Source organism: Castanea sativa, chromosome 7 (genome assembly GCF_040712315.1).
Source record: "Castanea sativa cultivar Marrone di Chiusa Pesio chromosome 7, ASM4071231v1".
Lineage (NCBI taxonomy): Eukaryota > Viridiplantae > Streptophyta > Magnoliopsida > Fagales > Fagaceae > Castanea > Castanea sativa.
In genome coordinates this window covers 11370342-11393728 of record NC_134019.1, presented here as the reverse complement: position 1 = coordinate 11393728, position 23387 = coordinate 11370342, and the positions used below count along the sequence as shown (strand labels likewise).

The 23387-nt window shown below is 32.8% G+C and overlaps 1 pseudogene; it reads left to right on the top strand.

Annotated features, from left to right (window-relative positions):
- Nucleotides 1–11876: 11876 nt before the first annotated feature.
- On the top strand, nucleotides 11877–23122 carry LOC142642077 (disease resistance protein RGA2-like; annotated as a pseudogene).
- The last annotated feature ends 265 nt before the right edge of the window (nucleotides 23123–23387 follow it).

The following is a 23387-nucleotide window of genomic DNA, read 5'->3' as shown; positions in this document are numbered from 1 at the left end:
ATTATTTTTAATAATAATATTAAATTTTTTCAAATTTTAAAGTGTATGTGATGACCTGATCTATAATTTTAAATGACTTATTAGCATTATATATATATATAGGTCGGGTTCAAGGTACACCTGGTATAACTCTAAGTAATAATACACCACTTAATAACTTGTTATAGAATTCATATTTTGAAAATTTCACTGTTGAATTACATGTTCTATATGCTTTTAACATTCATACCAATTTTTATGTCAATTGGATGTTATTTACCATTTAATTCATAAACTCATCTTTTATTTATTATTTTAAATTACAAAAACTTGAATTTATACAATTAATTAATGACATGACAATTAATCTTTGATTACCTTGAAATTTTTAAGCATGAAGAATAAATGAAAATAATGTAATCTAACGGTGGATTTGTCAAAATTCACATTCAATTTAAAAATATTGAGTGGTATAATATTGTTTAAAGTTATACCAAGTGTAACTTGAAGTCTACCCTATATATATATATAACTTTAATTACAAACAATAAAATATATACCGTAAAATGGATTATCTACCCTTCACTTTTCTTAATTTTAAAATTACAAATCCAAACGAGAGATGGAAAAAAAAAAAAAGAAAAAAAAAAAAGAAGAGTTCAATCATGTTTTATGAACTGAAAAGTAGATATAAAGGAAAAAAAGAATGAGGAGAAATCTTAAGTCATCATTTGTTAAGATCTAGAAGTATGTTAAATGGGGCAAGTACAAACTACAAAGGTACAAAATATGAGTACAAAGTGTAATATTTCCTATAATAATACTATAGTACAAGTGTAGCACGTATAACAAAATTGGGTATTGACCAAAAGGGCTTGGACCTAATGTTGAGGGATGGAAAATTAATACAATAGAAAAGGAAATAAACGCGATGGAAGGAGGAGAGCTGATACGTAAATTCTTATTTAAACCACTCATTTTTCCCATCTTCTCCTCAGGCTAGGGAGAAAACAAAACACCCCAAAATGGTGAGTCTATAAAGAAAATACTCGTAGATTCCAGTTAGCTCAACTGGTAAAGTCTCTGATGGTTGTATAAGAGATTTGAAGTTCAACACTTACACCAAAAACTGATTGGTGTCTTGATTTTATAATAAACTGATTGGTGTCTTAATCTTACGATAAAGAGCTATCATCAAGAGCGGACGTCATATGTTTAAAACTCTCCCTCAAAAAAGAAAAAAAAAAAAAAAAACACTCGGTTGCACCAAAATCACCCCCCTTAATTTAACAAAAGCACTATTTAAAATCCTCTCTATTTTCTTCTCCCCTCCCCGTTTCTATCCCCCAAAATCACCCCCATCAAATGGTTCTCCCCGTTTCTATCCCCCAAAATCACCCCCATCAAATGGAGCCTTAGAGATGAAACTTTACTGTGAAAATAGGGCCAAGCAGAAAAAGAATGCAGGTGAATTGTGTAAAATCATTGCTGCAGTAGAAACTAATTGGCGAGGACTAGTCAACTAAAGATTTGGGCAGTTGTCTGCAACATAATATAACTTAATGAACAGGGTTTTAAGGTAAAGAAGAAAATTTCATTAAAGAAAAGGGTAAAGCAGAAAGTGGTCGCATCAAAACAAGGAAAAAGAAAAGGTATGTTTTAACTTTTAACATCTAGCTTATTTTTTAACTATAGATGAGCGTGACTCATCAATTGACCAAACTATCTATTAACAAATTAAGAAAAAAAAAATAGTTGGGGTTGTATCTTGGAAGTACTCAAAACATGGTAGATAATTAGGTTATCAAATTTTCCAAAAACTTTAATAAATGCTTATTAAGCTTAACATGCACAAAGAAATGATGGATGCAAAATCATCATTTGAATCTTTTCAAATTATTTAATACTTATTTGGATGAATACTTTTTTTTTTTTTTTACTTTATTTGGATGAATACTTTAATGTAAAAAAGAAATAATTTTTTCCCTTTTTATTTTTGTAAAGATTGGAAATATACTAACCCTTCCCAGCTGCCGACATTAATTAAAGTTTAAGTGGAACTTTCTATTCAGTTTCTCCACCGGTTGACAGTTCTCTTCAACTTTCCATGGAAATTTCTGCGGAAACTGTTAGCTGATCACTAAAAGCTAATATTAAATGACAATGAAGCAAATTACGGTTTATTTAGTTGACTATAGCAGACAATTAGTACTAAGAATAATTATTAGTTTTCACATACAATTAGTACTAAGAATAATTATTAGTTTTCATGAACAGTATAATCTAAAGTGTACATTGTATGCAAAAAGATGGTTTGGGTCCGTTTGGATAGAACTTATTGCTGAAAATTGAAAACACTGTAGCAAAATAATTTTTAAATGTGTAAATAGTACTGCGGGACCCATTTTTAATAAAAAATTGTTAAAAACGTACATGAACAGTGCGCGCACAGTACGCGCACAGTGCGCGCACTACGCGCTTGTCCCCCGCGGCAGAAGAAAAAAAAAAAAAAAAAACAAAACGCAGACGCGCACTTATAAGCTGGATCCAAACCAGCACTTACTCTCCAAAAGTGACAAATATTAGCCACATTGGGGTTTCGTTTGGAAACTTAGATTTGGATTTGAAATTAATAAATTTGAAATCAAGTTGATTTTAGGAACTATTTCAAATCTAAGTATTTTAAATATTTAAAATTCTTAGTAGATTTGTCAAATTCAAATCCTTGACATTTTTTAAACTTCCCAAACCCAAACAAAGGATTTGAATTTAAGCCCTCTCAAATCCAAATCTAAATCTAAATTTAAGGAATCCGAACAGACCACTAAGAGTTCTTTTACCTACAATACAGACTTTACATTGTACAGTCCATATAAACAAAGAATTTTCCACTTTATGTTATAGCCAATATGTTAGGTTAATCTCATTTTAGGAAACAATGATGTAACGAATACAAATTTGTTCACAATAAATTTAATAATTGTTAAAATGGTTAACCGTGGTTGGTAAAAAAACATAGTGAATTCATTTTATATCCACCACCGTCAATATTTTCAAAGAAGAAAAAAAGAAGAAGAAATGAATAATAAAATGTTTGTACCAATAATGCTAGGAAAAAAGAGATAAAAAAACAGATCTACGCATGTTTTGGATGTCACATTTCTTTGACTTATTCTATCAGCTAGTGGATAGTGCCCATTCCCTGCACATTCTTTTATACCAACATATAGATATAGGTGACGATGATCATATCTTCTTCTTCTTGAATAATCCACTCTCCACAGCAACAATCAACTCAAGAACAGGCTCCACGTACCTATTGCATGACATACACTTTTTTTTTTTTAGTTTCCCATATGTTTATTCAAAACTTTTAACCAAAGACTAATTACTGTTCGCGACGAATGAGTCCATGACGGGATAAATCGCTGGCTTAAAGAGTTTTTTCAAAGTGCTAGTGCCTGAACTTGAACTAGGGAGCTCCTAATCAAACCCAAGACAACCACTTTGAAATCGAGTGCCCAACCACTTGGCCAACCCCACTGGGTTCATGACAAACACTTTACTAGCTTGCAGTTTCATCGTAATGATTGCCAGCTCGAATGCACTAGTATATATATAGTCCCAGGAATATGACCAAGACTCGAATAAATGTAGGAAGTAGAACTTTAACATTAAAGTTTTAGTAATAAATCATTTGTGATATAGAACTTTAACTAAAAAACTAATTTGTGTTATGAGAATTTAGCAAATTATAGTGAAAAAAAAGGTTATGGATATATATTGATTCTCAAAAATAGGTTATGGATATATATTATATGAAATTATGAATATTAGATTGTGAAGTTTTTATTTTTTAATTTTAATTTTATTGTTATTTTCCCTAAAAAAAAACTTAATTTTTTTTTTCAAAAAGACCTTTAGAGTTCTTAATTAAAACTCGTTTCTTTATGTTCAAAACCCTAGAAGAACATTGTTCATTCCCTAATAATGGAACCTAGAGGGTATTAATGGACCCCATAAATTTAATCTCAATGGACTTAATTATCAAGTGCTCTTCTAAAGAAAGCAATTTGGAAAAAGATATAAATAATATCAAGGATGACACAAGAAGTTTCACATCTTTTTTCACAAGTTGTTAAGGTGACAGATTTTATATGATTAGTGTAACATTATTTTCACATAGTTTTATCAATGACAACACTTTTATTCTATATCAATTAGAACTTGTTACTTTAACAGTTATTAGAAAAAAAATATATATATATATATTTTTTTGTGTTATTTGACTACTTATTGAAAAGAAAAATATGCTTATTTACTAGTTTATACTTTATACTGATTCTAGAAGTGATTTTCTTTAGTGAAATGGTTCTCACGTATATATCTGTGGCCTTCTGCATATGTAGCACTCTTTTTTTTTTTGATGGGCATATGTAGCACTCTTGTTTGTACCAATTAATTACGATGATTGCATAATTTGCATATATATAGGGATATGCCAACCTTTATTTTATCTAAAATTCATTGTTTCGTTATTTTTGAGTTTGTTGGGAACAAAGAAAAGGAATATGCCACCACTTTATAGTTTATACACTGCGTGAGCATCTTTTCCATGCGTGACCATGAAGCAGCGTACTTGTCAAGACAATTGAATTAATCAACGTAGAAAATGAGATTGAAAGTCACTGGTTAGGCTCTCGCCCTCATGTGATGTGACTATATGAACCACGAGTTGGTCCATTCCCATTATAGGTGAGACCGTGAGAGTGAGATGCATTTGATTTGATTTTGATAAAATGACAGATGTGGTTATGACATCTTATTTCATGATAGTTACTCTTATCATTAGGTTAAGGACAAAGTTTAGCTACAAAATCGGTTGTAGTCTTAGACTACAAACTCACTCAATATCTTTTTATTGAAGGTAAATTTTGACAAATCAACCATTGGATTACATCTTTTTCTTATATCCCCAATGTTTGTAAAATATCAAGAAAATTAAAGATCAATAGCTATGTCATCAATACATTTTTAATTTGCAAGTTCTTATAATTTAAAATTATGCATTAAATATAAGTTTATAGATTATATAGTAAACAATATCCGATTGACACAAAATTTGACATGTGTATTAAGAGCGTAAAGAACATGCAATTCAACGGCTAGATTTTCAAAATATGCAGTAATATTTATTTTATTAAGTGAGTTTGTAACCTAAGGTTACAACCAATTTTGTAGCTAAACTTTGTCCTTAAGTTAAAATATAAGTTGGTTTTTGGTGTAGGAATTATGTTTGAATTATATATCACTTATTTGACGACATGGACAGAGTTGTTATTGGACTAGGGGGCAATGGCCCCCCCTAAATTTTTTTAAAAAAATATTATTATATTAATAAGTACTAATTTTAACAATTTTGTTCAATAAAATTACACTTTGCCCCTCTTAATAATGCCATCAATTCTTTTGAAAGTAATCTTATAGCCAAAAATGTTTTTACAATGTTTATACAAACTATTGAGATAGCAAATTCTTATTGGTTTGTATACTTGCATCACTTTTTATGTATCAATAACCACTCATCACATTAGCAATTTGTAAAAAATTTGTAGTTTTAGCATTTTTCACCTTTTAAAGGATATAAAAAATTAATAGATTAAATCTAAAACAAAATATAAAAACTCAAAAAAATTAGCTCAACAACAAAAATTGTCAATAACAAAACTAAAAAAATTAAGTCCAGTCATTCTATTTTACCCAAAACAAACTACTTGGCCATTTAAAAAATTTTAAACAAAAAATCTTAGTAGTAAAGCAATAGACTCAAAGGTCGGAGCCGCTGCACACAGCTAGTAGCAGAGTCGTCCCCTCTAACTCCAAGTCCTGTTTGACGATAAAAGATTTTGCTAGTTGACCTAAGTAAAAATATATTTAATTTGATAACCCATGTTAATTCTAATCAAATAAAATAAATTTGGAAATAAATAATTGGGGTTGGAGTGAATTTGGGGCTTAGAAAAATCTAAGAGAGTTCCTAAAGTTAGATTCTTCTCGCCTTGTTATGTCTTTATTATGTCTTCATTATTTTATTTCTTACATCAATAATAAATGATGAGAGAATTTAAACCTTAAATATTTGGTTAGAAACATTAGAAGTGCTACCCAGTTGATTTGCTAAACTCTTGGTGTATTATGTGGGAGTTTGAACCTTAAATATAACATCGTGTCATGTAAGAGAAGTCATAGCATATGGAAGTTTGGATATTATTGATTTCTCCCCTATGCACATGGTGTTTTGGTGGTTGTGTTTTTTTTAGCCCATTGTTCACTTAGAGAGAGAGAGAGAGGATCCCTTGTTAATACATTTCCTTATTCAGTTTAACTCTCCTTAGCTAGTTACAAACCAATTGTAACTCTACAGTTGTATTTCACAAGCATGGTTTGCCTTAGAGAGTCTTAAGTTTCACTTGGACTATAGTCATTATGCTTGGACAGAGAAAGGTTGGTTTTCCGTGAAGTTATACTTTAGGAACGAGTGCTTTGCTTTGTGGAAGTGTTTTTGTTGGGGCTTTTGAGTTGTTATTGGTTTTGGGCTTCGACCATAAGCTCCACACTTTGAAACCAACCATGGTTAAATGACAAGATGAGCTCATTCTCGTGTCATCTATGAGTTTTAATGATTTGATTGTTGAATTGGATTTGGTCCCCTTGTTGTGGCTTTCTTTGTCACTAAATGCATTTAAGCTTTAATGTTAATGCTAGTTTGAGATGATTGCAAGTGGCTCTTGTGGAGGATCCCTCACACAAAAGTCAAGCATGCATGTGTTTAGGGAAGCGATTAATTGCACTAATACCTTGGCTACTTTTGGGACAACATAGGCTAAGGATTTTGTTTTATTTCCTTATTCTTCCTCTACTTTCAAAAGTATTATTACTTTTTTATAATTTAGTGGATGTATGTTAGTCTCCAACTTCTATCTTTTTAGTTTATCTATTTCTCTATTTACCCCCCCCCCCCCACCAAAAAAAAACTCAAAGAAATCTTAATATTTGATTTGTATTAAGTTGATTTTTTATCTGCCTTAATTATTTTAAAAGTTACTCAGAAGAAAAAAAGAAGAGGTTATTTTAAATGTATTTTTAGGAGTATAGTTAGGAGGTTCTCTACGAAATGAAGTATAAAACAGAGTCCTCTTGAAAGAAGTGTACTTATGGGTTTATGCATGGTAAATAATTAAACTCAAATAAAGTTTAATTTGGGAAGTATTACTTGTGGTATAAAAAGGTTCTCATCATTATATTCAAATGGAGAATTTCATTTCGAGAATGTGAAATTGGTAAGATTTTTTTTATTCTTGTGAATTTAGGAATGAGAGAGGGGATGAGATGGAAGATCTCCTCTTGGATATAGAGCTTGGCTTATAGAAGCATCTCTCTTTTGCGTTTTGTGTTTCAATAGGCGTGTTTTTACTGTTACACTTACAGGCCTTGTTTTTCTTCTTTGGTCATTAATAGGGTCTCATTCATCAATTGATGCCAACTGAAAAGACATAAAAATTAGGGCGAGACCCACAGCCCAATCAATTGTTTGTACAGGTTGGGCTTTGTTGCTCATGGTTTTCTCACACAAGTGGGCCATTCATCAAGCCCAATTACTCCACTGCACATGATGGGCCTTACAAGCCAAAATTTTCTACTTTAGAGGGGCTTTATGACCCATGAATTGCACTTCATGGATTGGACCTTGTAAATTCTATTTTCTTCATCCAATAAATGGACTTTACGACCCGTAGACTTTTACTACATAGATTGGGGTCATGACCGATAACCTTCCTCACTGCCCTTATTTGCACAAAATGGGTCACTTTGTGGAAAACACCTAAGTCCATGTCATTTGCAAGAAAAAAGAAAAAAATCTAGTGGACTAATTCATTGAAACAACACCAAAGCCCAAGGTTCTTTTATACCAAGTAAAAACCCTGTTTTTAAGAAAACCAAATGGCTACTCGTAGAAACTTTTCACGAAGAATGTTCAAATGAGCAGAAGATGTTTTTGTTCGTAAGAAGCTCATTTGAAGTTCAAATGGGTAGAATGAAAAAAAGAAAAAAAAGAAAAACAAAGAAATTTCAGTTTTAATAAAATGCTAGAGAATTTCAAAACTTGTTTTATGAAATTTGTGGGGATAAAAACTAAAAATGAAACTATCAATGTGTTATGTGTGGTTTTTCCTATATATATATATATATAAAGTCTGGTTTTTGATATCTAGATTACTTACAATAGCTTTGAGTGTAATGATTTGATATCAAATCAATGAACCAACTCAAATCTTGTTCATAGATGATAGAACAACTGACACACATCCAAAGTCACTATCCAACGATTAATCTAAACAAATATAATCTTAAAGTTTTGTTATGGAAAGGGTATTGATTCTCAAGAAAGAAAAATCACCCTATGCTGACTTTTCTCAATAACAACTTCATCAAACTCCTGGTCCATCAAATGTAGAAATATGCCTGTATTTGGAGGTGCATTTCATCATGTAATTAAAGGTTTTTGTAATCATGAAGTTAAATATATAAGGTAAAATAATTCAATAGAGATCACATTTTCAAAATGTGTTACATGGAAATTTATTTATGGTAGTGTCATGTTGAATACATTCAATATATGATTCAAACTATATGAGCAGTCTATATTTATCTCTTTATTTAATTGTAATATTAATTTGTATCTGATTCCCTTTACAGAACTTCAGAAATACCTTATTAGGTATATGCAATTGAGAGAAAATGAATAAATTTAATTGAGGCTGCACAATCAATAAAAAATTGAAATAACTGCTTTTATTTGTGATGTCAAACAAAAAAAAAATTGTCTAGTGATTAAGTGTGAATTTTGATTAATATTTTTATTAAAAAAAATTTGTTCATCTGTTGAAATTGGCAAAAGTATAATTATACTTTGTATATTCAATATTAACAAAATATAAATAAAAGAAAAGTCCAAAATAATTATTTCTTAATACATTTTCATTTAATCATCTAATAAAATAGAACTTGATGTTAAAAAAAAAAACATTTATGATTGATTTTGCATAATTTCACAACAATTTCCCTGTACAACACTTAGACTTTGTTAAAAAATCATTTTCCATCTTATTGTGAAATCTAATTTTGCCAAGATTCATAAGTAAAAAAAAAAAATTATAGTTAACTTTCCTATAATCTATAATTCAAATAAAGTTTTATATTTTATATGTCCAATATTATTCTACTTAATATAACCTATTAGTGTTGCTAAGTAAAAGGAAATATTAAAATTGAAAGATTCCAAACATACAGAGTTTGAAAATACAAAGCCTCAATTGCTTAGCATTATGTTATATAATATGTCCAATATTTTTCTAACGTATTGCCAAGTAAAAAAAAACCAGATCCGTTATGTAAACCAAAGAGCAGTAAAATAGCACCTAAATCTCGAAGTCCCAAACTAGTATTAATCTTGAATGACAAACAACTAAACTGTCAACACATAATCACTCTAATAAAAAAAAAAAAAAATCAAACACACAATCATTTGACTTGGAAAAAATAAAAACAAAATGATACTAGTAACACTTGGTGTTTTTTTTATTTTATTTTATAAATATATAATGTTTAGTTTATTTTTTATGTAAAGAGGGGTTTACGTTTTGGAGGGATCATTGGCCACAGGAATGGGTTAGATGATCAATTTATTTTTTGAGAAATAAATTCAATGTATAAATTTTCAATTGTCAGATTTGAGATTTGGACTAAAATGAAACTGTTAGCTAATATTTTTTTTATTTATTCCAAGAGACCAGGGGCGGGCGGCACTTGAGCTACTCCGGGGGGTTCAAATGAACCCCCTAACTTGAAAAAAGAAAAAAAAATTATTTATATAATATTTTTTTATTTGTTTAATTTACCGTTAAAAATATTATTGCACACCCTGACTTAAATCTTGCTCACTTTAATCACATATTAGCGTAGTCCAAAATCAAATAACAACACAAATCATAAATCTCTCTTTAATGAATCTCATCTCATCTCTCTTCTCTATTTGACTATCTCGGTATCTTCTAACTCTAAGATTAAAGAGTGTGAGTTGTAAGTGTCTCGTTATTTATTATAAATTTATATAATTTGTGTGTAATATGTGCGTTATTTTTTTTTTGTTATAATGTTATTTGTGTGAATTGTGATGTATTTGAATATGTTCATGTTTAGTATAAATATAATATAACTTTATATAATTTAATAATTAGAAAATATAGAGGCTTTGTCACACGTGTGAATATCATTGATTATTATGTTATAATAACTTTTTGTTATAAAGTTAGTGATTGTTTAAGAATTTCATCGGTTAAATATACACTTAGTATATTATTTATGTATGTATAAGTGTGGCTGTGTTGATCAATAATTAATACAATGCAAGTGAATTGAGTTTTGTCATTTAGATTAAAATATTTTTATAAAAACAATGAGAAATAGATAATGGAAATTGCATAAAAATAAAAAAAGATATATAAAAAATAAAATGGTCACACTTAGCCACATTAACAATAAATAATGATAGCTGATAATAAACTATCATGTAACGATTTTAAAAACTCATAGAAAGAAATTGTAAACTTCATGTTTTTGCGATTTTTTTATCAATAACTAGATATATTCAAATTATATTTTTATTAAATTATATTTAATTTAAGTTTCTTAATGACCCCCTCAAAAATATTTATAGAGCCGCCATTGCAAGAGACAAATCAATTGCTGCAGCCTGCAGTTATGAATTTTAAGGAGAGTCTTGTCCATCGGTGCCTTATCAAAGCTTAACAATATCTCCACAAAATGCTCATCCTTCAGCCAAACCGCTTCAAAGCGAAAGGGTCTATGTTTTTTTCGATAGAACCTTAATTTCTTGTCATCTGAATTCTAAAACAAGTTGAAGGGGTTTATGATCGGAAGTTGGCAATTTAGGACAATATTAAAAATAGGATAATATACTATCACTATAAGATTTACATTATAAATTAAATAAATTTATGTTACACTTTTATGCAAATGTATACAATAATAATTTTTCTAAAAAATATATAATTATCAATATGTCTTGAATCTAGATAAGATAATATAAAATAATCCTCATAATCACCGACGTTCTAATAGAAAAACTAAAATCTACAACCAGAATCATTATGGCCTGTGAATATTTAGTCTAAAAGCTAAAATATAGTATATGGTTAGTTCTTTGTGTATGTCTTTACCTCTCAACCAGTTGGTACTTGGTATTCATTCTTATGCTAAGTTTGGATGTTGGGAGAAGGATGGGGCGTAGAGTAGAGGGAGGAAGAGTAATTAAATTACCTTATTTGGATATTTTTTAAAGAAAGAGGGGGAGAGACACTACAAAAAACGCGGGTCTTAGGCCGCGTTTTTTTCAGCCGCGTTTGCAAAAACGCGGCCTAAGACCCTACTTGGGCCCCGTTTCTAAAAAACGCACCCACAGCTTGTAGTTCAGGCCGCGTGTGGCGAACGCAGCCCAAGCCCAAGTCTTAGGCCGCGTTTTTTGGACCAATGGCCGCGTTTTTCTGGAATGGGCTGAAGCCGCGTTTTAAAAACGCGGCTTCAGACCCATCTGAATTTTTTTTTTTTTTTTTAATAAATGTCTTGAAGCCGCGTTTTTAAAACGCGGCTTCAGACCCATCCTAAAGCCGCGTTTATTAAAAAACGCGGCCATAGTCACCTTAAAGCCACGTTTTTAAAACGCGGCTTCAAGAATCCCTGAAGCAGCGTTTTAAAAAACGGAGCTAAAAACTATATACTATAAATTAGAAAGAAAAAAAATCCCCTTCCCAAAACGCGAGACCCTTCCTCTCTTCTGTCTAAGCCCTTCAAACCCAGTTCCCACGAAACCCAAACCAAAACCATCATCACTGACCTCCAGACCAAGCGCCGCTTCACCGCCTCCACCCTCACCTGCACCGAAGTCCGAGGCGGCGGAAAAAAGCCTTACCCTCAAAAAAATAAAAAAAACCCCCAAGGCACCGAATCTCCACCACCGATCGTACACACCGGCGTTGCCTTTTGAGCTCCCAAACCACTCATTCTTTCAAATCCAAGAATGGGTGATGAGAAGAAAGCCAAGCCCATTGGTGTGTGGCCAACAGTGAAACCTTTTGTTAATGGTGGAACTTCTGGTATGCTGGCCACCTGTGTCATCCAACCCATCGATATGATCAAGGTGAGTCCTTTTTATGTTTAGATCAATACCCATGTTTCTGTTTCTCTGTTTTCATTGACACCGTTTAAAAAAAATTTGATCTTTTTGTGCTGCATATTTGTTTTCTCTGACGGGTTTTAGATCTGTGATTTAAAGGGATTTTTTTTTATTTGCTAATTTGTGTAGTATGGTTTAATGGGTACTAATTTATGTTGGATTTGTTATTGTTTCTCGTTTTTGGATTGGTATAGGTGAGGATTCAATTGGGTCAGGGATCAGCAGGCTCGGTTGCGAGGAACATGCTTAAGGAGGAGGGCTTTGGTGCCTTTTACAAGGTTTGGTTCTACAAAATAATAAAAAGTTTGGATTTTTATACAATATGATTTGTTTGTCTCAGCTATAAAGACATGTTTGTGTTTTCAAGTATCGAACTTGGCTTGTTATTCAAGATCTATATTAAAAAATGGATCTTTACAATGATTTAGTTGAGGATTTAAGTTTATCATATAGTGTGTACATTAGGGTGATATCCTCATTATTTTCAAATGAGCTATAAGGTTTGGATTGTGTTAAGTATTTGCCCGTTGTTTAGTTTGGTGTATGAATTTATGTAGAGGGTGCTTGTTTAAATGTCAGAATAAGAGGCTAATGAAGGGTTACATGCTTAATGGTGTAATTTGATTTGGACGTAATTATTGTGATTTGTTTGATTCAAATTGTACCTATGTGTTGTGTCTTGATATTTGGTCCCTCCCACCCCCGTCTGACAACACACACATTGCACACACAAAAGCACATTAGTTGGTCTAATGATTCTAATTGCATTATTTTGAGCAGGGGCTATCTGCTGGACTACTCAGACAAGCAACATATACCACAGCACGACTTGGATCATTCAAGTAAGTTTTTGGCAGCACTGTCTATTTAACTTAGAAAACATCTTACCAACTTAAGTATTACCTAATTCTTGTTAAAAGATAAAAAATTCTTGGGGTACTTGGTTTTTTTGAACATTTGGTTTTGTGAATCTAGATCTTTTCAAGTGGGTTTAACTTTTGAAATTACACCAAAATTAAGAAAGTATCTTTTAACTTAAAAATGTTTATTAGAAATTGGTAAAACGTAAAAGTTACTATTTGTATCTTTGAAAAAGTGTAATACTCACAACAAAAATTATTGTACTAATCCCCAGAGGCTTCAATTACTTAAGGACCTTGCTTGGTGCCAGTTGGACTAATCCAACTTATTTCCTTCAAAAGCATTGCTTCTCATCAAAGTTTTGAAGTTTTAGTTATTTTTTAGTTTGTTAAAACTTATAATATATATTTTTTAACTATGTTGCTTCCTCTTAGAGATAACATATAAAATATTTGAAGTATTAGAAAAGAAAAGCTGAAAATCTAGAAAACAAGGGTCCATAATTATTTCATTTGTGTGTAAATCAGTAAATGATTTTTTTTTTTTAAATTAGTGTCTAAATACTAATAACTTTTAATTGAAGATAGGTTAGCATCTAATTTGAAATAAGAAAGAAATTCAGTATAATACAGTGATCAATACTATTTTCCCACATTCAATCTAACTCTACGATATATATATAGCTTGTGTCTAATCAGATGACTTTAATCCTAAATCATGATCAGGATACTCTACATTTGATTCCAAATAAAAAGGGTATATTTCCTTGTGAAACTTTAGTTTTTTCATATATCTAAAGGTGTACGGTGCTATGTAATTTAAAAATTTCATTCCATTAAGTAATGAAAGATAATTTTAGAATCATAACATCACCTTTTAGATTAGTGAAGATATTAAATGGACAAGATCAACCCCATGGATTACATGACTATCACTTATTTGCGTGATATAATACATAGGTATGAAAAAGTATCATTTGGTTATGAAAATCATGTTGCCTAGAAAAGAATAATAATCTCTAACAGGATCATTTCCATGGATTATATGGCTATCACTGATTTGAGTGTTATACTATGGGTATGAAATAGTATCATAGTGCATAAGAATCATGTTACATTAAATATAAGATTAATAATTTCTATGACCCTTGGTCATTAATTAAACCATACATAAAGTCTCTGAATTAGGGTTGTAGATATCTTTGTGGTCCTTATAAAAGTGATTACTCACCCTAGCTATAGTTACCTGCACCATTTTTCCTTAGTTCTTACAGCCAGAAGATATTGACAAGAATGCATGCATATGATGTCGTATACCATAAATACAAATCTAATAAATATAATGTCCCATACCTACTGTTTAAGGTACCATATATATTCTTTTACCAAATTAACTAAGGGACCATGTTAATAAATTCATTGCTTATTATAGCCTCAAAAGTATAGCAACCGTTAACTCACTACAAAAACAAGAGTTAATATATCAAATCAATGAAAACATTGTTATAGATAGTTTAAATATTATAAAAGATAACCACTTATTATATTGTGTGTGTGTGTGTGTGAGAGAGAGAGAGAGAGAGAGAGAGAGAGAGAGAGAGAGAGACCAAATTTGGAAAGAGAGAGCACAGAACATGAACTAAAATGGCTTGTACTATTGAACTATATAGGCCACAGTTAGGATCCAAGCCATGAAATTAATTGCCTGATCTTTGCAATTTATTACACCATTGCCATTCACTGTTACTTGTCAACTTCTGAAACCAATCCTTGTCTTTTCTAACACTCTTTTGTCCTTAACAACTTTGCTTTAAGTGATCACATAGTAGGTGCAGTAGATTCAGTAAATATTATGTAAAAGAATTGTGAGGAAAAAAAAAAGAAAAAAAAAAAAGAGATCGATTGGGAATATCATATAAGATATAATTTCATTCAATGATTTTTTGCTATAATCATTTTTTCCTTTTAATCATTTTGGTGCAAATATGCTAGCTTCTGCGGGTGCTGGGGCTGCCACTTCGCCAGACCCGCCCCCCCTCCAGTGAGTTCAATGGTGATAGGAGGTAGAGACCCTCAAGGTTTGCCGCCCATACAATAACTACTTTTATCTCCAAAATTTCCCAATCTAAATGCTTCATTCATGTTTATACACAGTTTCAAGTTTGTGAATTGAAAAATAAATATAATAATTTGATGGGGTATGTTAGCGTAAAATTTTTAATTTGTTATGATGTGGCAGCCTTATGAATCTATGGCTGTGATCTCATCCAAGAAAGTGGCATCTTGCTTAAATTGTATCTTGTTTTACGAAACATGTGGGTTAGTCTCTGCATATTGATGTACATTTTAGTACTTTGGTTGAAACCAAAATGATTATGTAACATATAGTTAATGGAGTTGAATTTGGAGGCTTTTTTGTTCTACGTAACTTATACCAAGATGGGTCATGATCTATGATTTTAGTGTACAACTTGAATTGAAATAAGGTTTCTTGTGCTCAATCCTTTTGGCCTGGCATGTGCCATCACGAGTGAATTCGCTTATTGATTGCACATTACATGCGTTAAGAGTACAACTCTATCACACTATTTTATTGCATTTAGTCTACAACTGTGTCATATTGTTTTATATATAAATTTAGGGTGCCACCAAAAGATTTTGATGCGAAGATAAATGCTTTGCTCCACTTGATGTTAAAAACTTAAAAACACTTGTTGACAAAGGAGCATGATTTTCCAACGAGGTCTAGCTCAAATGTTACCTCCACTTGTTAGAGCAAGGTTTTTTTTTTTTTGGGGGGGGGGGGGGGTGTTGGGGTGGAGGGCTTGGGTTCAAGACCCACCAAGAGCATGTGTGACTTACCAAAAAAAATAAATAAGAGCATGGTCTTCTTGCTGGTTATTCAGTCTGGATTTTGATTTCTGGCTAGAACAGTAGTGCTGATGGCACAATGTAATTTGATCAATTTTACTTGGGTTTATTGTTCATTAATACCCCTCCCACCCCCACCCAAAAAATAATAATAAATTTTTTTTTTCTTCAAACGTTGCAATTTGATCAATGTGGGCATGTTTAATTTATCTTCCGCATCTCTCTTAATCATTGGGAACAGATTTTGCTGAAGAAGATTTTGATAGAGTCAAAAATTGACAAGGAACCAGGAAAAGCTCAGAGCCTTCCCCTTTTTCCCAAAGAGGAGGAGATGAATGAGGAAGAATTTGATAAAATGATGGAAGAACGCTACAAGGATGGTTCTAATTTCATCAGATATGGCGAGGATGATTTTGAGAACAAAAGAGCAATTGATAGAAATAATATTATACCTTCTGCCAGAGATCCAACCATCTAGAAAGTTAAATGCATGGTGTGGTACTCGGAGTATTGTTTTGATAATTCACAATGCCTATTTTAAAACTTCTCTTTCCCTTGTGTTCAGCTTTCCATTGTGTTGTGTTTGATTGAAACTCGTTGACTGTAGGTTGGACGTGAGAGGAATTCAGCTTTTTGTCTTATGCAGAAGTATGTAGACTTGAAATCATTAGGTACCAAACTTCAGATAATATCTGCATTTGCTCTTGATCATATAAAGGGTTGTATTTACATTGAAGCTGACAAGCAATTTGATATTATTGAGGTAATGTATTTTTGCATGTTGGATAATCTGATAATATTGTGATTGCCAGTGCTAGTATAGTTTCTCCTACAGCCAATGCTATTATTAGTACCTTTTGGGTCTCTCATTGTCTTTGCAACACTAAAAACATGAACCCTTTTGCCTTTTTTTATTTGCTATACCCTTTTTCTTATCACTATAAATAAGTAGATTCCAATTGAGTTTGTTACAATCAAATTTTGGTTTAATTGGAAATCTAGTTGTTTAGAAGTTGTGGTGCTGTGTGTTAAAAATCAGAACATCCTTTGGCTATGTGTCTTTCATTCTGGAAAAGAATGGGGTTGAAGATTCATGGCCAAAGGGAGAGCAGGAAAAAACAAGGCTATAGCCGTGTTTTTAAAATGGGGCCATAGTAATGGGCTGAAGCCGCGTTTTTAAAAACGTGGCTTCAGCTCACAACTATGGTCGCGTTCAAAACGCGACTAATCTCTTTTCCAGGCAATTAATATTTGACCTATGGCCACGGCTAAAAAAACGTGGCCATTGGTCCCGGTCTAGAGCCACGGCTAAAAAAACGTGGCCATAGACTCCTCTAGGCTATAGTTACGCATTTTAGGCCATGGGTAAAAACGCGGCCTAAAAAAACGCGGCCATAGACCAAATCGTCTTATAGCCACGTTTTTCTGACCTATAGCCACGTTTTAAAAACGCGGCTATAGAACCTTTTTTTTGTAGTGAGATTTGGAGGGCTTTAGAGGAGTTTGAACTATTTCTAACGGACCCCTCATTTTTAATTCCCCCAAATTGAAGAGATTTGAAGGGAGAGTGGAGCATAAAAATGCTTGGCCAAATGAATTACCAAATTTGCCTTTACTATATTAAAAAAATTACAAATGAAAAGACTAATTATTCCCTTTCCCTTTACTTAATTTTAAAAACATCCAAATAAGGTGGAGGATAACCATTCTCCTCTACTCTCTTCTCCACTACTCTCCTTCCCTCTACTTTACTCTACTCTCCTCTCTCTTAAACTTCCAAACATAGCATTAGTGCAGTGGTTATTCTACAAGTATAAATGCTTTTAGAGGCGCGGAGGCAAGTGTTAGAATTCAAGTTTCTATGAGAAAGTTCACACACATACAATTAAATTAAGTTAGAGTAGAATTTCTATCTTGTTAAAAAAAAAAATAATCCCACTTGTAACTATCCAAAGATTCCAAACATTTACCACCGTATACCATTGGTGCGATGGTCACTCCACAAGTATAAGTGCTTGTAGAGTGTGAGGGGCAAGTGTCAGGGTTCAAGTCTCCAAGAGGGAGTTTCACACACATATACACTTAGATTAGGTTAGAGTAGAAATTTTATCTTTTATAAAAAAAAAGAAAAAGAAAAAAGATTCCAAACATTTAAAAAAAAAATTGCAATTTGTCACCAATGCCCCACTAACAGTCACTCTAAACTTAGTGCTCCGAATTTTGTGAATCCAATAATCATATGTTCACATGCATTTAATCAAATTGACAAAACTCAATTATACTTCTTTAATCTTCACGCGGAATCATTATTGACCGACAGTCAAATGTTCACATGCACATAGCAATGGAGTATTAGTATTAAATTTGCAATTTGTCACTTAACGTCCCAAGAACAGTCATTAAAAACTTTATTTACTTACTTTTGACAGTGAACGGTCATATTTTCAAATGCTTTTAAAACTCAAATATACTTCTTTATTCTTCACGCGGAATCCTCATCAATCAGTGCGATTAAAGAAGCGAAATTGAGCAGTCTTGCCTTTACAAAACTTTAATCTTCTTTCTTTCTTTCTTTCTTTCTTTCTACCACATTTTTCAGCTTTCTTGTCTATCTCTCATCAGCGTTTTCTTTCACCCAACAAGAAGAAATGGCCGATGCAATCCTGTATGGCGTTGTGCGGAAGATCATTGAGAGCTTGGGGTCCTCCACTCTCCAACAGGTTGGATCAATCTGGGGTTTCAAAGATGACCTCGAAAAAATGTCAAACACTGTTTCCACCATTCAAGCTGTTCTTGAGGATGCAGAGGACCAGCAGGTCCAGAACCGTCAAGTTAGGGACTGGCTTATGAAGCTCAGAGAAGCAGTTTTTGATGCAGATGACTTGTTGAGCGAGTTCTCCACTTATGTTTTGCGGCAAAATGTGATGGGTGGTAGTAAAATGACAAAGAAGGTACGCGTTTTCTTTTCTAGCTCAAATCAACTTGCTTTTGGTTTTAAGATGGCTCGCAAAATAAAGACTATAAGGGAGAGGTTTAATGGTATAGCAAGGGATAGGAACGATTTCCAGTTGGTAGAGCGTCCTTTAGGGACAACAGTTGTGACTAGGAAGAGGGACCAGACTCACTCATTTGTACGTGAAGAAGACGTTATTGGGAGAGAGGAGGATAAGAAGGCCATCATAGGTCAATTGTTGGACTTTGATGTGGTGGAGAACGTTTCGTTCATATCCATAGTAGGAATTGGGGGGCTAGGGAAGACCACACTTGTTCAATATATATACAATGATGAGAAGGTCAAGGCTTATTTTGAGTTGCAGATATGGGTGTGTGTCTCTGATGACTTTGATGTGAAAGCAATTGCTGAAAAGATACTTGCATCGGCAAACCATACAAGTCCTAACAACCTTGAAATGGATCAATTGCAAATTGAACTTCGCAAAAGTCTCAACCAAAAGAAGTACTTACTTGTGTTGGATGATGTGTGGAATGAGAACAAAGAAATATGGTGTAATTTGAAAACACTTTTGTTGGATGGCTTAAAGGGAAGTAAGGTGGTGATAACTACACGAACCAACTTGGTTGCAGATATTACTAGCACAATCTCACCGTATCTTTTAAAAGGCTTATCAAATGATCAATCTTGGTTATTATTTAAGCAAATGGCATTTGAAAAAAAGCAAGAGACCATCAATCCTAACCTTGAAGCAATTGGAAGGGACATTGTAGAAAAATGTTGTGGTGTGCCTCTTGCTATAAAGACAATAGGAAGAGTATTATACTTTAAAAAAACAGGAGTTGAATGGTTAGATATTAAGAATAATGAACTCATGAATGTAACTCAAATAAAAGATGGTTTTTTGCCTGTTCTAAAATTGAGTTACGATTATCTCCCATTACATTTAAAGTGTTGTTTTGCTTATTGTTCATTGTTTCCCAAAGATTGTTTGATTAGTAGTGTGAAATTGATACCATTATGGATAGCACAAGGATTTATCTAGTCACCAGAGGGGAATCAACAATTAGAGGACATTGCCAATGAGTACTTCATGGAGCTACACTGGAGGTCCTTCTTCCAAGTAGATTTTATAGGTGGCTCCATGTACAAGGATACATTGTTTAAGATGCATGATTTAGTCCATGATCTTGCATTTTCTATCTCAAGGATTGAGTGTACATTAGTTGATTCTAATGCAAAAAATGTCAATGAAAAAAGTCGTCATCTATCGTGCGCATTTAAGAATGATTCATTCTTTGAAGAGAATTTAAACTCATTGGTTAAAGCAAAAAAGATGCAAACATTCTTATTGACACGCCATAGATTGTATCGTCCAGTGGAAGAATCAGTTCTCAAAACACTTATTTCTACTTTTAGATATTTGCGTGCATTAGACCTATATGACTTAAAAATTAAGACATTGCCAAATATCATAGGTAAGTTGATGCATCTAAAGTATCTTGACCTTTCCTTGAATGATATTGAAGTTCTCCCTAGTTCTATTACGAGATTGGTGAATTTGCACACATTGAAACTCAAATGGTGTGTGAAACTTAAGGAGTTACCAATAGACATTCAAAAATTGGTCAACCTCAAGCATCTTGATATAGAGTCATGTTTCAATTTGACTCATATGCTATATGAACTTGGGCAGTTGACTTCTCTTCAAACATTATCCTTATTTGTCCTTAGTAATGACCCCACAGGTTCCTCCAAGCACTGTGGTGGACTAGCAGAATTGAACAAGCTAAATGATTTGAGAGGAAAAATAGAGATTAAAAATTTGGAATCGGTAAAAGATGCTATCTCAGAAGCAAAGGCTGCAAACTTGAAGGAGAAGCAGCATCTCAGTGACTTGTCATTAGGATGGAATGATAGGCTTGATGATGTTATCAACGCTGGTGATGATGAAAATTTGTTAGATGGCCTACAACCACCCCAAAATTTAAAATATTTGTCTGTACAATGGTACGGGGGTGTGAGATTTTCAAATTGGCTTTCTTCGCTAACAAATCTTAGTGAATTATATATACACTATGGCAAGAAATGCCAACATTTGGCACCATTGTATCAATTCCCATCTCTTCGAAATATATATCTTTACGAAATGCGTAGTCTAGAGTACATATCAGACTTGGATATCACCAATGAAGTCTCTGCTTCATCATTGACAACATTTTTTCCATCCCTAGAGTCACTTACGCTACAAAAATGTCCTAATCTAAAGGGATGGTGGAAGAGGGATATTGTTGATAACGGCGATGCAACAATAATGACATCCACATCATCATCATCATCATCATCATGGAGTCATCAATATCACCAACACATGTCACGGCCTTCCTTTCCCCGTCTTTCTTGCTTGACTATAATTGATTGTAGTAAGTTGACTTCCATGCCATTGTTTCCATATCTCGAAGAAGAGCTTGATTTAAGAGGGGTTAGCTGGAAGACATTGCAACAAACAATGGCGATGAAGATGAATACGGCTGAAGCTTCTTCACTTCCCTCCTCTCTCCAAATTAAGGAGATTGTTTTTGTGGGATATGCTAGACAAAGAGTCTTTGCCAGAGGAGTGGCTTCAAAACCTAATTTCTCTCGAGGAATTAACTATTGAGGGGTGCTCCACATCTCTGTCTCAAATTCTGAGACATCTCACCTCTCTTAAGGAGCTGAGCATTAGGGACTGCGAGGAAGTTGATCTATTTAGTGATGTGGACAATGATGGTACAAAATTTCAAAATGTTAAGTGCCTTCAGTCTCTGCTTTTCAGAAAAATTTCTAAACTCGAGTCTCTTCCTGCATATCTTCAATTCGTTACTATTCTCCAAGAACTCTCGATTTACGAATGTCCCAGCTTGATGACTTTACCGGAATGGATTGGCAACCTCACATCACTTCAAAACCTTGAAATTAAAGATTGCCCTAATTTGACATCCCTTCTCGAAGGGATGCGTCGCCTCACCTCATTACAGTACCTGTTGATCCGTAAATGTCCCCACTTAGAGCAAAGATGCCAGAAGGAAATTGGAGAGGATTGGACAAAGATTGCCCACGTCCCAAAATATTCCAATAATCTCGGAATGGACTAGCCTAAAATTTCTCAGGTCCTAAAATATTCAAACAAATTTTGGTTTTAACTACTGATATGCTTCCACTAGGTATGTCTTTCTACATTTCCTTTTTTAGCAATCATTGAACTTCTTTTTTAATGTTTATCTTCTTCAATGCTGGTGTTTTTGAAATTTATATGCAATTCCATATGCAGAATTCTAGAAGTAAACTACAAAGATGAGTCAAGGGGTTGCCCAAAATTGCTCACGTTTGGAGCAGATGCATATTATCAAACAACAATTCTTTTCGGTATAAGTTTAATAATTACTCTCAAATCTTTATACAAACATCAATTCCATTGTTTGTTCTCCTGCTCTTTCTTCTCCTCAAATGAGAAGAAATGTTTGAGTAGACCTGAAGAAGCAATTAAAGCCTAGAAAAAGCTCGGGCCTTATAATTAGTTCTTGTTGAACGCTTTTGGCCTCTGCAATTTTCAAAATGTAAGTGTTGATTACCTCCTAATTATTTTTTTTCCCCTTAATTTATAAAGATGGTCTTTCTAGACATTATGACTTGACAAGATGATTTACTTGGTTGGGTTGTTTGATTTAAGTGCATAAAGCCACAAAGAGATTGACATGTGCGATGCTAGCCACATAGTTCCTACATTCCAAGTGCTGTGCTGAAGATGAAACTTGATCTTGATCCAAGCAAAGGTGGAACTTGGAAGGCCTGAGTTCTATTTTGAATATGGAGAATATCCTGAACAGGTCATTACTACATTTGCGCTTATTTTTGGATGTTGTCATGTATTGTTTATGTAATTTTTTTGTTTCAAGGTATTTATACTCACCTAAGTTATTTTACTTATTTTTATGCCCTTATTTCACTAGTTATTCTTTTTTTGTGACCCCTTTATTTTTTTAATATCAATTACTTCTTTTCTTATTTGTTTTTTCTTTCCTTTCTTTGGTTATCAGCTCTTTGCTAATATTATAATTAATAGAAACAAAATGCTAGGCCAAATGCTTTATCTTGTTTACCATATAATTATAGGCATGAAATAGAAAGGCTAAGCAATATCTGGCTAACTCTGGTATTCCATACACAATTATAAGGTACGGTGTTTCTATCCATTTTTATTTCATCCGTGTCTTATGATATACTATAAACAATATAGTTGACTCTAAAAAAGGGGAGGAAATCAATTTGCTTGACTTTTTCACCTATATGATGCTTGGATGATGGCTGACAATGTACATTTCTACATGTGGAGGATCACTCACACAAAAGTCAAGCATGCATGTATTTAGGG